This window comes from Diabrotica virgifera, chromosome 6 (genome assembly GCF_917563875.1).
Source record: "Diabrotica virgifera virgifera chromosome 6, PGI_DIABVI_V3a".
Lineage (NCBI taxonomy): Eukaryota > Metazoa > Arthropoda > Insecta > Coleoptera > Chrysomelidae > Diabrotica > Diabrotica virgifera.
Genome location: NC_065448.1, coordinates 242,828,264 through 242,843,861, shown reverse-complemented (window position 1 = coordinate 242,843,861; position 15,598 = coordinate 242,828,264). Strand labels below are relative to the sequence as shown.

The 15,598-nt window shown below is 32.0% G+C and overlaps 1 protein-coding gene across 2 annotated transcripts in view; it reads right to left on the bottom strand.

Moving 5' to 3' along the window:
* Positions 1-14,952, bottom strand: part of LOC114336520 (ADAMTS-like protein 1) — a 1,384,970-nt gene extending 1,370,018 nt beyond the window's left edge. For both annotated transcript variants that reach the window (XM_050655007.1, XM_050655009.1), the window contains exon 1: positions 14,745-14,952. The gene's annotated coding sequence lies outside the window, so the exon portion shown is untranslated. The remainder of the gene's footprint in view (positions 1-14,744) is intronic.
* Positions 14,953-15,598: the final 646 nt, after the last annotated feature.

Sequence of the window (15,598 nt, the reverse complement as noted above, 5' to 3'; positions counted from 1 at the left end):
CGCAATTCTTAAAATTTGTCCAATTCTTGGTTTTATTGGAACAACAAAGCGATGTTAATCAATTCATTATTTTCGTTAGTTGAGCCAATGTATTACGTTTATTGAATGGACGAACATTCATTATGTATACCATAATATCACTTTATTGATATTACGAACTCAGTTCATTGAGTCAACGAACACTATTTATTGAAACAATGAACTTTCATTATGTATACCATAATCTCACTTTATTGATATTACGAACTCTGTTCATTGAGTCAACGAACACTATTTATTGACACAACAACGTCGTTAATTGACCGACGAAGACAATTCGTTGTGCCAATAACAGTGTTATTTCTCCTAACGTATTTCGTTTATTTCTACAATTATTTCCGTTTATTGTTACAATTAATTCCGTTCATTGGCACAATAAATACGGTTATTCTTACAACCAATTCTATTCATTCTTACAATCAGTTTCGTTCATTCCTACTATGAACGTATTTTATATTAATAATTACTGAATGCATTAGCCCAATGTATCATATTAATTGATTAATAATAATTTTTTAAATCCCCTTTTTTGTCCTTAACCTTTAGGACTTTACACTGTTTGATTTCTCATAATTATTATATCGCTTATACAGTGCACTGGAATAAGTGTTACACTCCCCCCAACCCTTATTAACTTATTCATTTTTAGCACATAAGCAAAACGCTCAGACAGGTCGATTTTTAAAATTATCAAAGTATATTATAACATCAATGTTTCGAACTTTACACGATCCCTCTTCAGGTGACAGGCGTAACTTTGATTTTTTTTAATGGGAAAGTACATCATGTGACAGCTCATTTAAAAGTGTTTGAAATGGTGATTTCAAAAATGTATAACACTTTAATCATTTTTGAGAGCGCAGGGGCAAAATTTCGATCGAATTATTTTTAAACGCATTCATTTTTTTGGAATCCTGAGAAAACTAATAAGTATTTTTGAAAAATTTAACCGCAGAATAAAAGACTACATTATTACTGAGGGCTGAAAGTCCCTTAGAATAAACAAAAAGTTTCTTTTGAATAGTATATTTGAAATAAAAAAATCATACTAAATTTTCTCTTTTGCACCCCTGTGACTTATTAAAATAATCATTATAGAAGTTCTCAGGGACGTCAGACCCTCGATAATACTGTAATATTTTATTCTGCGTTTAAATTTTCAAAAATACTAATGATTTTTTTCATTCAGGATTCGAAAATTCATTTTCAGTTCATCTTATAAATAACATCACAAGACAATATTAAGAGTAAACACTTACAAACATAAGACACTGACAAGTTTATTTTTAATTAGAATGTTCTCCCGTATTTACCTTATCAGAAAAAACTTACTTTTATTCAAATATAAAAAATAAGTAATATCTTATCCTTATCTTCCTTCTACTACGGACTACACTTGGAAACAAAATGCAATTATTATTCGGCACTTTCAAGGAAAAGCCGTTACATTTCAAATGGTCAAGCAAAACATTTATTGTCTCAACAACCACGATTATTGTCACAATTAACGCATTGATTGTGGGAATTAAAGGCAGTAGTAGATTAATTAATGCATTCGTTGGCACAACAATCAGTGTACATCTATTCAATAATCATATATTACTCTATATTAACAACATTTGTACATTGTTTTAATGAAATCTGTACGTTGTCACGATAAACCAAGGTAATTGCTTGTCATCTACGAAATCAAGAACGTGAGTTGCTGCCACAATTAACAGTATTTATTAAATATACGAAACTAAGTTATTGGCTGAATAAATTGAGTGTTATTGATTAATGTACTCTAGTTATTCTCACAATTATTATTCAATCATTGTGACAATAACCAAGTACATTCGTCAATGTCTAAAAGTTCGTTGAAACAACAAATTAAATTGTTGTGAGAACGAAATACTATTCAATAATCACTGTTAATCAATATTACGAACTAAATTTTTTTGAGTGTAGTGATATTGTTAACGAATAATTTTAACTATTTATAATGGGAAATAAGCCACAATATTATTAAAAAATGATTTTTATTAACGTTTCGACGCCCAAATCGGGTGCCGTTGTCAAAATACAAAATACTACTTTTTTTTTATTAAAAAATGATTTTTATTAACGTTTCGACGCCCAAATCGGGTGCCGTTGTCAAAATACAAAATACTACTAACATAAACAAAAATGTTGTTGCTTAGTAAAAAAATTCTTCTAATAATTTATTTAATTTGACTCATTTATATCGGCAATTCAGGTACATATGATACATTTTAAAGTAGAAGACTTTAAAATGATATTTTAAATCGGCACCCGATTTGGGCGTCAAAACGTTAATAAAAATCATTTTTTAATAATATTGTGGCTTATTTCCTATTATAAATAGTTAAAATTGTAAAGATGCCACAAGAAAATAGCTTCAGAACAACATTATGTTAACGAATAAGGCTATAAAATTTTAAGAAATCACTTAAATCGGACGACAGGTTTAGGAAATTCGAGACATCAAAAATGACCCATTTTTAAGGTGTCCGGTTAATTTTGCACCCCAGTGTATTTTGTATTTTGACAACGAAACCCGATTTGGGCTTTGAAACGTTAATATAATTATTTTTTCAATTTAATTGTGGCTTATTTCCCATCTCAATAGTTAATCAGAAAAATATTGAAAGTGAACATATCAGTTTTGGCAAACGTCCACTTAAATATAATGTGTGTAGTATTTTTGAAAAGGTGGTTGAACGACCTTTAAAATGAGGTACTACTCAGCCCCCTTTCTATTAAAGATTTTGAGGGCTGTGTCCGCCCCCGGTAGAGGGTTGATGTAATATAGTTGAAAACAAATTATAGAGGGTGGCACCTTTTCAAATTAACATACTGTATATATCTTAACAAGTTATAAGTTTCCATAATCGATTATAATAGAAATGTATTCTTAATCTTGGCATCTAAATAAGCATTGAAATCTACGTTAGAGTGTGGTGTTCCAGATGTTATTAATTGTAGAAAGCAGAGGCCTGGACTAAGAAAACAGCAATATACAATAAGTTATAGTCTATCATTGGTTTGAAACTATTCTCTTTTCTCCATAAAATCAAATTTATGCGAGTATATTATCAATAATACAGAAATTTTTATTATACATAATATAATGGTATTACATAAAATATAGAAACACTTAAAATAAAAGAAATGTTGTTTTTCTTTTTTAATTCAAATATGTAATATAAATCAAGTTTTGAGATGTTGCAAATCACTTCTCCAGTAAAACATTGATCAATAACATTGGGGGGTTCAGTTCATAGACCTATCAAGTCACCTGGCGCAAAATGGTCAGGAGATGCAAAAAATATTGTTTGGTATTATTTGGTATATCTCTCTTCGATACGTTTTTAAAGTAGGTGGTAGTCAACCTCAGAAATTCCCGATACAACGTGAAGTAAGTCAGGAGGACACTATATCATCGAAATTGTTCACTACCTAGGTTTTTGAAATATATGTGTAAAAGGAAAAAACTGACCGACAAGGGCATAATCATAAATGAAGAAAAGCTTAGCCACCTGAGGTTTGCAGATAATATTGTGCTAATAGCTGATAGGATAGATGAGGCCAAAGAACTTCTACATCAGCTCTACCTTTCCTTGCTAGAAGGGCGATTGAAAATAAATAGAGTGAGTTTTATGTAATGAAACACTCAATTACATCGGAAAGGGCATACAGATTTTTATAGGTTTTGGTGGGTAAGGGTTTTCTAATGCGGCCGATATTACAGAGCTAATTACATTGTTGTCAGATTTTCCGCTTTTCTGGAAATCTAATGAACTTTCTTATTTCAAATGGAATACCCTGTACATTTTTTGCGTTTTGAAGTCCTTAGGAAATACTGATTATTTTTCATGTGATATTCCCTATACCTAAATGCCATAATTTCGGACTTATTGCTATATTTATCTTAAAACAAAATTTAAACAAATTATAAAAATCAATTTTTTCGGCCCTGGTAAACATTGATTAATTATTTATATGGGAAATAAGCCACAATTAAAACGAAAAAATAATTTTATTAACGTTTCGACGCCCAAATCGGGTGCCGTTGTCAAAATACAAAATATTACTAAAATAAATAAAAGTGTTGTTGCTAAGCAAAAAAATTCTTCTAATAATTTATTTAATCTTACTCATTTATATTGGCAATTCAGACATATATTATACATTTTAAAGTAGAAAACTTTAAAATGGTATTGCCAATATTTCTGTACCATCCGTGAATAAGTGGATAAGTCAAATCTTAAATTTTTTATTCTTCAAAACTAATAAAATGTTTAAAATGGCCATACCGAAAAGTTTGCATTTTTGAGTTATCGACTTATTCACAGATGGTACAGACCGTGAATAAGTGGATAAGTCAAATCTTAAATTTTTATTCTTCAAAACTAATAAAATGTTTAAAATGGCCCTACCGAAAAATTGCATTTTTGAGTTATCGACTTATTCACAGATGGTACAGATTTATGAGTTGCGTTCCTGGGACGACTTACTGAAAGATAGTTCATTCGATTACATGAAATCAACCCCAACTCAAGAATATCCGTCATAAAAAATTATAGCATGTGATCTGTCTTTAAAAAGACAACCAAATGCAACGACAGTAAAAAAAATGACCATTAGACGTTAGAATAAGTGAACATCAATATTATATTAAAAATAGAGAATTTGAGAGATCTCAAATATGTCAACACGCATGGGATAATGAACATAGAGTTCAGTGGAGAGATTCAAGTATAGTCCTGAAAGAATCAGATAGTAAAAAGAAAAAAATCAAAGAAGCGGCTCTAATTATGCTAAATGAAACCAATTGTGTCGCAAATTCCTCGGTAGAATGCAGTAGGATGTGGTTACCCATACTGAAAGAGGAAGTCAATAGAAAGAAAATACCAAGATTAGTAAGTCAATAATATCGAGCTAGTACATATTTTATATTTTAGTATTACTTATATATCTAGTGTTATTAATATTATTTATAATTTAAACATGTTACAAGTCAGAATTTGGTATTATTTTTTGAGAGTAAATTAATGTAAGACCAAATACTTACGATGTCGGGATAGTATCACAAGGTTTTTCCTGGTTTTCCCTTGTGATTTACTATGAAGTCTCTAACGCGAGAATTTTACTGTCGTTGCATTTGGTTGTCTTTTTAAAGACAGATCACATGCTATAATTTTTTATGACGATATTCTTGAGTTGGGGTTGATTTCATGTAATCGAATGAACTATCTTTCATTAAGTCGTCCCAGGAACGCAACTCATAAATATTGGCAATATCATTTTAAAGTTTTCTACTTTAAAATGTATAATATATGTCTGAATTGCCAATATAAATGAGTAAGATTAAATAAATTATTAGAAGAATTTTTTTGCTTAGCAACAACACTTTTATTTATTTTAGTAATATTTTGTATTTTGACAACGGCACCCGATTTGGGCGTCGAAACGTTAATAAAATTATTTTTTCGTTTTAATTGTGGCTTATTTCCCATATAAATAATTAATCATTAAAAATGCCACAAGGAAATAGCTTCAGAACAACACTGGTAAACATTATTTTAGGTTTTTTGAATCATTGTAAATAAAAAAGATCTTTCGTAGTTTTTCTCTAAAATTAATCGTTTCCGAGTTATAAATAATTTAAAACTGAAAAAAATCGAATAATGACGATATTCAAGGTTCAAACACACAAATAAAAAATATTAGTTTTGAAACTGCTAAGGACCTAAATTAAAGTTCAAGCCTTATTTTATCAGTTAGCAATAAGTAATTTGAGCTTGTTTCATTTTAAAACATTGTTTTTTTTAGTTGTTAATGCAGCTCGATCGCCCGTTCTGTCATATGCAATTAACAATTAGAAAGCAATGTTTTAGATTTAACACCTTCAGCGCCACGGGTGGTTCACAAAATTTTCATTCTGGACCAAAAATGTTTTTTTGGGCGAATAGAGATTTTTTATGTTATTTTAGGGTGACTGAAGCAATTTTTTTATTTATTTGCAGTTTATTTTCGTATTTTTCTATTTTTGTATGTTTATATGAATTTCTAGTTACATACAACCTATCCTTTCAGTCTACGTGTCTAAGGCCAAACCCAGTTATACCAGGAAAATGGCTCAGGCCATAATATTATACTCTACATATATAAAAACTTAAGAAAGTGTGTCCTTTTAGGAGACACAACCAATCGAACACAACGAGCCATGTGTATCTTTTTTCGGTACACAGAGTTGAGGACAGTGTGTATCTAAAAGGATACACTGGCGCTGAGGGTGTTAAAAGAGACAAAAAATCTTATTGCAATCTATTAGAAGAAGAGTTGAGCTTGAGTTAAGGTACTTCGTATTTTCAAAAATTATATTTTTTTACTTGTGTTTTTTAACCTTTAAAATTGTCATTATTCGATTTTTTTCAGTTTTAAATTGTTTATTACTCGAAAACGATTAATTTTAGAGAAAAATTACAAAAATTTTTTGTTCCCAATGATCCAAAGAACGTAAAATAATGTCTACCCGAGCCAAAAAATTGATTTTTATAATTTGTTTAAAAATTTTTTTTATAAAAAATGTAGCAAAAACTCTTAAATTGTGGCATTTAGGTATAGGGAATATAACATGAAAAATAATCAGTATTTCTTAAAGACGTCAAAACGCAAAAAATATACAGGGAATTTGAAATAAGAAAGTTAGTTAGATTTACAGAAAAACGGAAGATCTGACAACAATGTAATTAGCAATATAACATCGGCCGCATTAGGAAACCTCTACCTGTCAAAATATATAAACATCGTGCAAGCCGTTTTCGAGATAATTGAGTGTTTCCATACATAAAACTAATTCTGTATATTTAAAACCTAGATGATGTCAAATTTTGTAGTCAGCGAAGATAAATATATGGCTAGGAACAAGATCCATAGACCAGTTAATATATTTAGGTCATGAGATGCGAATGGAAGATAATCAATCCGTTCACCTTCTCCGTCATATAAGGGCCAATTTCTCATATCGAGTTCAACTCCAGTTTAACCTGAACTTCTAGTAAACGTCAGTTTAAAGTCAAAATCGTCTTTCTCAATTCGCACGTTCAACCGATGGCAGTTTAAACTTGAACGATGCTTGAACGGTGGAATTCGGCCGTTCAAAGATTTCAGAACTCAGTTCAGATGATTTCATGGACTACGCATGCGTTGTATTAACACGAAACGCTGTCATAATATTAATATATCCTATTTTATTATATTAAGCCTAACGATAAATGATGACATTATTTTTGTTTTTATAATATTTATTTATAATTATTAAAATGAGTATTTGACTATAAATACTTAAATTTAACTTTATTCAAGAACAGCATAAAAAAGGTAGTTCAAAATGGCGACAGTTTTTTACCTTTTGCCATCTATTGGCATTTCTCGAAAGCTGTAGAACGAGCGCTGACATGAACGTGAAATGAGAAATGCATTCCAAACAAAACCACAGATCACCGGTGAACCTGGTTCAACTGAACCATAGATTAACGCAGGTATGAGAAATCGACCCTAAGACTGACTTGGGCAGAAAAACATAAGATACGCTGATGATACTGTCATTTTTGCAGACAGTCTTGAAGGTCTGCAGACACTTGTCTCCAGGGTGGCAGAAGTAAGTAGCAGGTTTGGGCTTGATTTTAACATCAAAAAAACCAAATACATGGTTATAAGCAAAAATAGGATACCACCTGGTCAATTACTAGTTAACCAACAACCCGAACGAACGAACGAATTCGTTCGTCAACTTTATTGTATTTGTACAGCGAATCGAGCACGACCGAACGAATTCGTTCGCATTCGCACATGTTCCAACCGATGTCGGTAAGTGAGCGAATCATCAAAGGAAATCGTTGTTCAATGTGGACAGTGGATAGACGGTAGCGAACGAATTCGTTTAGAAGTACTGATTTAATTTATTTACAAACATTAGTTTGAGAGGGTTGTTTATTGTGTAGTTGTGAAAACATAATTTTGCAATATGGAATATGCCTATGAAACCCAAAATCGAAGCTATATAAAATAATAAACAGAAAAACTGATGCTTGTTTTAACATTTCTATAGGAATGGGTTGTGATGTCTCTGAACTAAAAAAATGAATTAGCTTCTGACATCATTTAGACGAGAAAGACAAAAAGAGGGTTCGAAGTGGTTTGCTTTTAAAAGCCTAATGTTTTTATTGGATTTTCAACCCAGAAACACTAATGAGGTAACCAAATCAAATTAATTGCTAAAATTAATTAAAAGCAAATTTATTTTGATACACCAATTTTACAATTTATTATTTATACATAATATAGTCATAATATCAAGAGCAACTAACTTTTTCGAGGAAGAATTTTAAGAAAGCTGGTTCTTTAGTATGTTATTTTCTAAGCTCCCTCAAACAGCGTATAATACCTGATACCTGCTATTTTTGTAAGCTATTATTGTATTAAAATTTACCCAGCAAGAAACACGAAAATAAACTTAAACACAATGTGTGACTGGCACTGGCCCATGTTAAAAACATCTGCGGGCAATATGCACTCCCGATCATCAACGAATGCGAACGTTCGCTTCAATGTAAATGGCCCTACTTTGTAGCGAACGAATGACCAAGCGAACACCTACGAATTCGTTCCTTCGTTCGTTCGTTCGTGTTCGCTTTGATTTAAATGCGCCTCAACACAAATCACCAACTTTTGTTATTTGGGTGCAAACTTAAATGAACAGTGGGACCAATCGACGGAAATTAAGATAAGAATCGAGAAGGCAAGATCAGCCTTCGTCAAAATGAAAAAAATCTTTAACAGCCACGATATAAAATTGGAAAAAAAAATTCGTTTACTAAAGTGTTACGTATTCTCCGTTCTTTTATATGGCGTGGAGTCATGGACCTTAACTGAAGCATCACTGAAGAGACTCGAAGCATTTGAGATGTGGTGCTATAGAGGCATTTTGACGATTTCCTGGATAGACAGAGTTCTACATAGTTGGATAGACCAACGAAGAAGTTCTACATAGAATGGGTAAAGAGCGCGAACTAGTCGTAACCATAAAACGTCGCAAACTGGAATACCTGGGCCATGTAATGCGCAATGAACAACGATATGACCTACTTCGGACCATACTTCAAGGTAAAGAGCATGGGAAAATAGGTCCAGGACGAAGAAGAACATCCTGGCTGCATAACCTGCGAAAATTGTTTAACTTAACCACTACCGGACTTTTCAGGGCAGCAGTCAACAAAGTCAGAATAGCCATGTTAGTGTCCAACATCCGTAACGGATAGGCACCATAAGAAGAAGAAGGGCAGCCTTTGGCAAGTTGAATCACATTTTAGAATCGTCTGACATAGGTACGAATCTGCCTTAAAAGAAAAACCATTGATCTGTGTTTTGCCAGTGTTAACTTACGGAGCGAACACGTTAACCATGATAAGGAGAACTATGCAAAAGATTCGTGTGACTCAAAAGGCGATGGAATGTGCTATCTTGGGCGTTTCACTGCGAAACAAGATCCCAGACCGACAGTTACGACAAATATTAGGGTGGATGATGCCGAAGACAGAATAGCAATACTGAGAAAGTCACGTGGCTCAAATTACAGAAAACAGACTGATAAAGTTGTTACTGGAATGGACAACAAGAGAGATGATGGCCACCGAAGCAGAGGTCGTCAACGATCTAAAACGTTTCCATAGAAAACATATGGAAAATTATGAGGGAGATCTATGTTCAGCAGTGGACTAGAGAAAATGGAATAATAGGTTTTTAAAACAAGCTTGCAGATCTTAAATAAACTGATGACATAAATGATTTTTTAATACTTTTTGTAACACTACATGTTAGTTGCTTTCTAATTAGGTATTGTAAAGGGAGAATTTTCTCCATTATTAAAAGAGCAGAAATTAACAATATAGTCTGTTAGGCCTGGATCCCGCGTACCAAAAAAAAAGTTTATTAATAGCAAGCTGAAAAGGACATCGCACACATCTTATGGAAAATATAATGTCACTCAAATTCAATAAAATTTATACGAATAGATTCGTTTTAAATTAACGATCAAATCTTATTATTGCGCCAACTCCATATTTTCAATAATAAGAGCAGAAATTGATATAAATAAATCTGAAATCAAATGGATACGTACATAAGTTAGAGAGAAAAAAAATATTTTATAATACCCAAACTGTCGGTACTCCATAAATCAGCGGATTAGTTTCACTAATCCGCTTAGGCCCAGCGGGGTTTAAGTTCTTTTGAATAGCACCCAGAGCAATAGTGATTGTAACTGACACTTTTAGTGACTAAAAAATTTTATTTCAATAAACTTTAATTGCAACTTGCGCCGTAATTAATCATAATTAAGAGTTGGCGCAATGATAAGATTTGGCCGTTAATTTAAAACGAATCTATTTGTATAAATTTTATTGAATTTGAGAAAATAAAAATAAAGGGCTAGGTACTCGAGAAGCTCTCTTCGTTTTGAATATTCTTGCGCAAAGATGCCTAGACGTTAGTCAAGAAGTACATGCATGTTTTATCGATTTTGAACAAGCATTTGATAGAGTACGCCACGATAAGCTAAGAGACATTCTTGAAGGGAAAGACATAGATAATAAAGATCTGAGAATAATTCTCAATTTATATTGGAATCAGAAAGCTAACATTAAAATAGAAAATGAGACATCACAAGCAATAGAAATACGTAGAGGACCACGACAGGGAAGCATTTTGTCACCACTGCTATTTAATGAATATAGTGAAGGCATCTGCCAGGAAGCCCTTTTGAAAGCAAACGAAGGAATCATAATCAATGGAGAGGTTGTAAATAATATTCGATACGTGGACGACACTGTGTTAGTTGCAACAACAGTAGAAGAATTGCAACGATTACTTACAAACATAAATAGTGCTTGCAACAATTATCGCATAAACATCAACATAAAAAAATCCAAGTATATAGGGTGAGGCAGATAAAGGGCCTATTAGAAATATCTCAAGAACTAAAAGTAAGAGAATCATGAAAATTGGAATACAGGGGTTTTGAGGTATGAACTATTTAATTAAAAATTTTGGTCTTCTTGCTACTTCCGGTTATACCGGAAGTTGATTGTAACTTCGTTTTTTAATGGGACACCCTGTATATTTTTACATTTTTGGATTCTGCTCGATGTCTTCTTTCTTAAAAATGAGATTTTGTAATATTACACAGGGCAGTTTAAAAGATAATTATGGTTTTTTTATAAATTTTGTAGCAAACTTCACACCCTGTAGAATTGTACTGATGTGATATCAAAAACTCCATTTATGTTCAAGTGATTTCTAATATAGTCTGTTATTATTAAAAATTAATAATATAGCGAAATGTTTAATTTTAGTATACAGGGTTGGTCGAAACTCGGAATGAGTATTTTCTGAGTTTTCTTAAATAGAACACCCTGTATTTTAGTGTGGTAGTGAAATGATATTTTATAGTACTTCTTTATTTCTTAAGCATTCCCTATACCTAACTGGTTTAAGTTTTAAGTTATTCGTAGTTTTTTAAGCCAAACATTAATTGCAACAAAAATTACGTGAAATTTTATTAGGTTTGCCGTGAAAATATTCAATCATAAATATTTTTTTGGAAATAAATACATGTTAATCTAGAATGTTCATTTGTTTATTAATATTGGATGAGATACCAAAATGCCTACGTTGTTAAGATTGTTGGTGCATAAAATATTAATAAAAACAAATCAAATTCTACCTAGTTGGCTATGGTTTTGACACTAAACTTGATTAAACATTAGACATTATAATTATTATTTTTATAGTTCCAGTTGCCATTACTAATATAAATTTTTGTAATGGGGAACTGATGAGCAAAGTTTTTGGTGTAGAAGAATATAACAAAAAAGTACTACTAGCAATAAGAATTTATCATCTGCAACTCCCTGATAGACGACAACCAAAAAGAGAAACTTTTCCAAGTATACTAGAATAGTTTCGACGTGTACTAGACACCTAGATTACGAGAACGTTCATACTAATATGCAGATTCTCAGTGACACTAACATTTAAGTAATTCATTTTAATCATTTACAATAGTTTTTGTTCGATCAAATTTCTCATAATCTAAATGTACAGTTCGTTGAGACTGCTCTAGTAAATTTTGAAAAAAATTTCTTTTTGGTTGTCATTTATCTTGGAATTGCTGATGAAAAATTCTTATTGCTAGTAGCACATTTTTATTTGTTATACTCTCCTAGAACAAAAAAACATCTGAATCAGTTCCTCATTAGAAAAATTAATATTAGTGATGGTAGCAAAGCAATTAAAACTTCAAAAATAGTAGAATGTTTAAGCAAAGCAAATGTTTAAGGCTGTTTAGTGTTAAAGTCATAACCAACTAGATAGAATATTGTATGTTTTTATTAATACATATTAAACGCACAACACACCAACAATCTTAACTACGTAGGTATTTTGATATATCAACCAGTATTAATAAATTAAAGGTCAGTCGAGGATAATATATGTTTATTTGTTGCAATTAAAGTTTGGCTTAAAAAACTACGAATAACTTACAAATTAAAGCAGTTAGGTATAGGGAATGCTTAAGAAATAAAAAGTACTATAAAATATCATTTTATTACAATACAAAAATATAGGGTGTTCCATTTAAGAAAACTCAGAAAATACTCATTCCGAGTTTCGACCAACCCTGTATACTAAAAGTAAACATTTCGCTATACTATTAATTTTTATAATAATAGACTATATTAAAAATCACTTAAACATAAATGGAGTTTTTGATATCAAATCAGTACAATTCTACAGGGCGTGAAGTTTGCTACAAAATTTATAAAAAACCGTAATTATCTTTTAAACTACCCTGTATAATATTACAAAACCTCATATTTTAAGAAAGAAGACATCGAGCAAAATCCAAAAATGTAAAAATATACAGGGTATCTCATTAAAAAAAAAACGAAGTTACAATCAACTCCCGGTATAACCGTAAGTAGCAAAGAGACTAAAATATTTTCAATAAATAGTTCATACCTCAAAACCCCTGTATTCCAATTTTCATGATTCTCTTACCTTTAGTTCTCGAGATATTTCTAATAGGCCCTTTATCTGCCTCACCCTGTATATGGTCTTTAGTAAAAACATGACACAACCAGCATATATTAGAATAAACGGCGTTCAAATTGAAAAAGTATCAAGTTACAAATACTTGGGAGCTTTAATAAATGAAACTGGAGACCAAAGCAACGAAATAAAAAGACGCATCGAAATTGCCAGGGCCACCTTCATAAAGATGAGAATTCTTCTGCAACAGAGATATAAGCATCCCTCTACCATTAAGAATGCTAATAGGCTACGTATTTAACACGCTATTATACGATGTAGAGGCCTGGACTGTCAAACAAAACAACATAAAAAATATTGAAAGTTTCGAGATGTGGTAGTACCGTCGAATACTGAAGATAAGTTGGGTTGAAAGAGTCACAAACCTTGAAGTATTACGAAGGATAGGAAAAGACCCGGAAATTTTGTCAACGATAAAACGAAGAAAACTCGAATATCTGGGTCACCTGATGAGAGGACGTAAATGCGCATTACTTCAAAATATAATGCAAGGAAAAATAGAAGGAAAACGCAATCCAGACCGTAGAAGAATGTCATGGTTGCGGAATTTGAGAGAGTGGTTTGGCTGCACCACTAATGAACTTTTTAGGTCAGTTGGTGTCTACTCGGACAAACTTTGATGTACGGAAAGACTGGAACAGGGAAAGTTTTAATTGTGGAACAGGTTACAGGTTTAGTATGTCAGACTACGAAAATGTTTCATGTATTTTGTCGGACAAAACTTCCAATTGATTTGTTACCCTTTCATTAAACTCTCATGCAAAAATCAGACCGCTATTTACCACCAATATAGTACCTGTCATTTGACATGTTCCAAGTATCTGACTTATTAAAATAATCAACATATTTGTCGGACAAACATTTTTTCATATAAATTTTGCTATTGAATACACCTAAAACAATCTGCCAGTTTTCACAATCATAGAATTGTCAGAATGACACGTTCCACAATTAAAACTTCCCCTGTTCCAGTAGTCCCATACATCAAAGTTTATCCGACTAGACACCGTTATGCTATTAACAAATTTTCAGCTTGTTATTAATCAACTATCTTTTGGTACGCGGTATCCAGGCCTATGCGTCTATATGATGAAAAATTGCGCACGATAGCACACACTAATATCTCTAATATTAAAGGAAAACTAAACATAAACATCATATTATCATGTATACATATTTCCCCCTAACGTAGTTAATTGATAACTGCTATTTCAATCTGTCAATGTACAGACACTTAGAGAAATCCAAGCAGTGTTTTACATGAAAATATTTGGTTGTTACCTCTGTTTTCCTGTTGTTTTCAATAAATTAAAAAACTTCAATAAACTCATTTCAAATTGGAAAAAGTACCCAAAAGAGTTGAAACCTTAATATTTTGTTTGTATTGTACACATAAACCTATAATAAAAATATATCAAATCAATTTTTAATGGAGAATAAAAGTTGGTCCATAATAATATACATTATGAGGTAAACATGGGAAAATGGTAATTAGAAATCCGCATGCAAAGTAGAATACGACATACCAGTATAAAATTCAAAACAAGCAATGAATCCGAAAAAGTCAAACAAAAACAATCACTTAAAGTGTTTATAATCACACCGAGAGCTTCCAAAAAATCGCTGCGTCAAAGTCAAAAAAGTTCCAAAAATGTAGTCGGCTGTGCTCGTCACGCGCGCACGTTATTCGTCTGTTTTTGGGGCACTAGACGCGATGCTTTCCTCCCATCGAGACGGCCGAGAAACGAATGGTATTGCCGATCACCACACTACTTGCTTGCGGCACTCTTGCCACGAGCGATACGGCGATGCGGTATCGACCGCGGCATCACATCAACCCTGTATTTCTTCAATTTACATAGTAGGCCGCTGCTTTGCTTGCCACGACTTTTTTCTTTGCGCCTTCGTCTTCGATTTGCGATTGTTTTCGTAGCTGTGATGATTTTAGTGGCGCCGCTATCAAAAATTGAATTTTTGATTGCGGCAATAATTTTTTTTGATTTCCATAAAATTACGGAGCAATCGTTTGAGAACGCCACACATTATTATTTCTTGAAGCTTTTGGAAAATCTAGGTATACCAGGGGTGACGAAGACGTCGTCGTCCTCAAAGGTTTTGAAAGTAGCCCCTGAAATTCCGTGCTGTCTGTCTTTGAATGTGTATGTAGGTATATTATATATACTTATACAGTGGAACCCCGATAAGTCGGCCTCCGATATCCCGGAAGTCCGGCTAACCCGGATAATTACATATTACAGAACATTAAAAAACTTAAATTCAGTATTTAAAACGTAAGTATATTTAAAGTAAAAATATATACCACAGCTTTGACCAACTAATATTTTTTATAATTAATGTTTTTAATTTTAATTTTAATTTT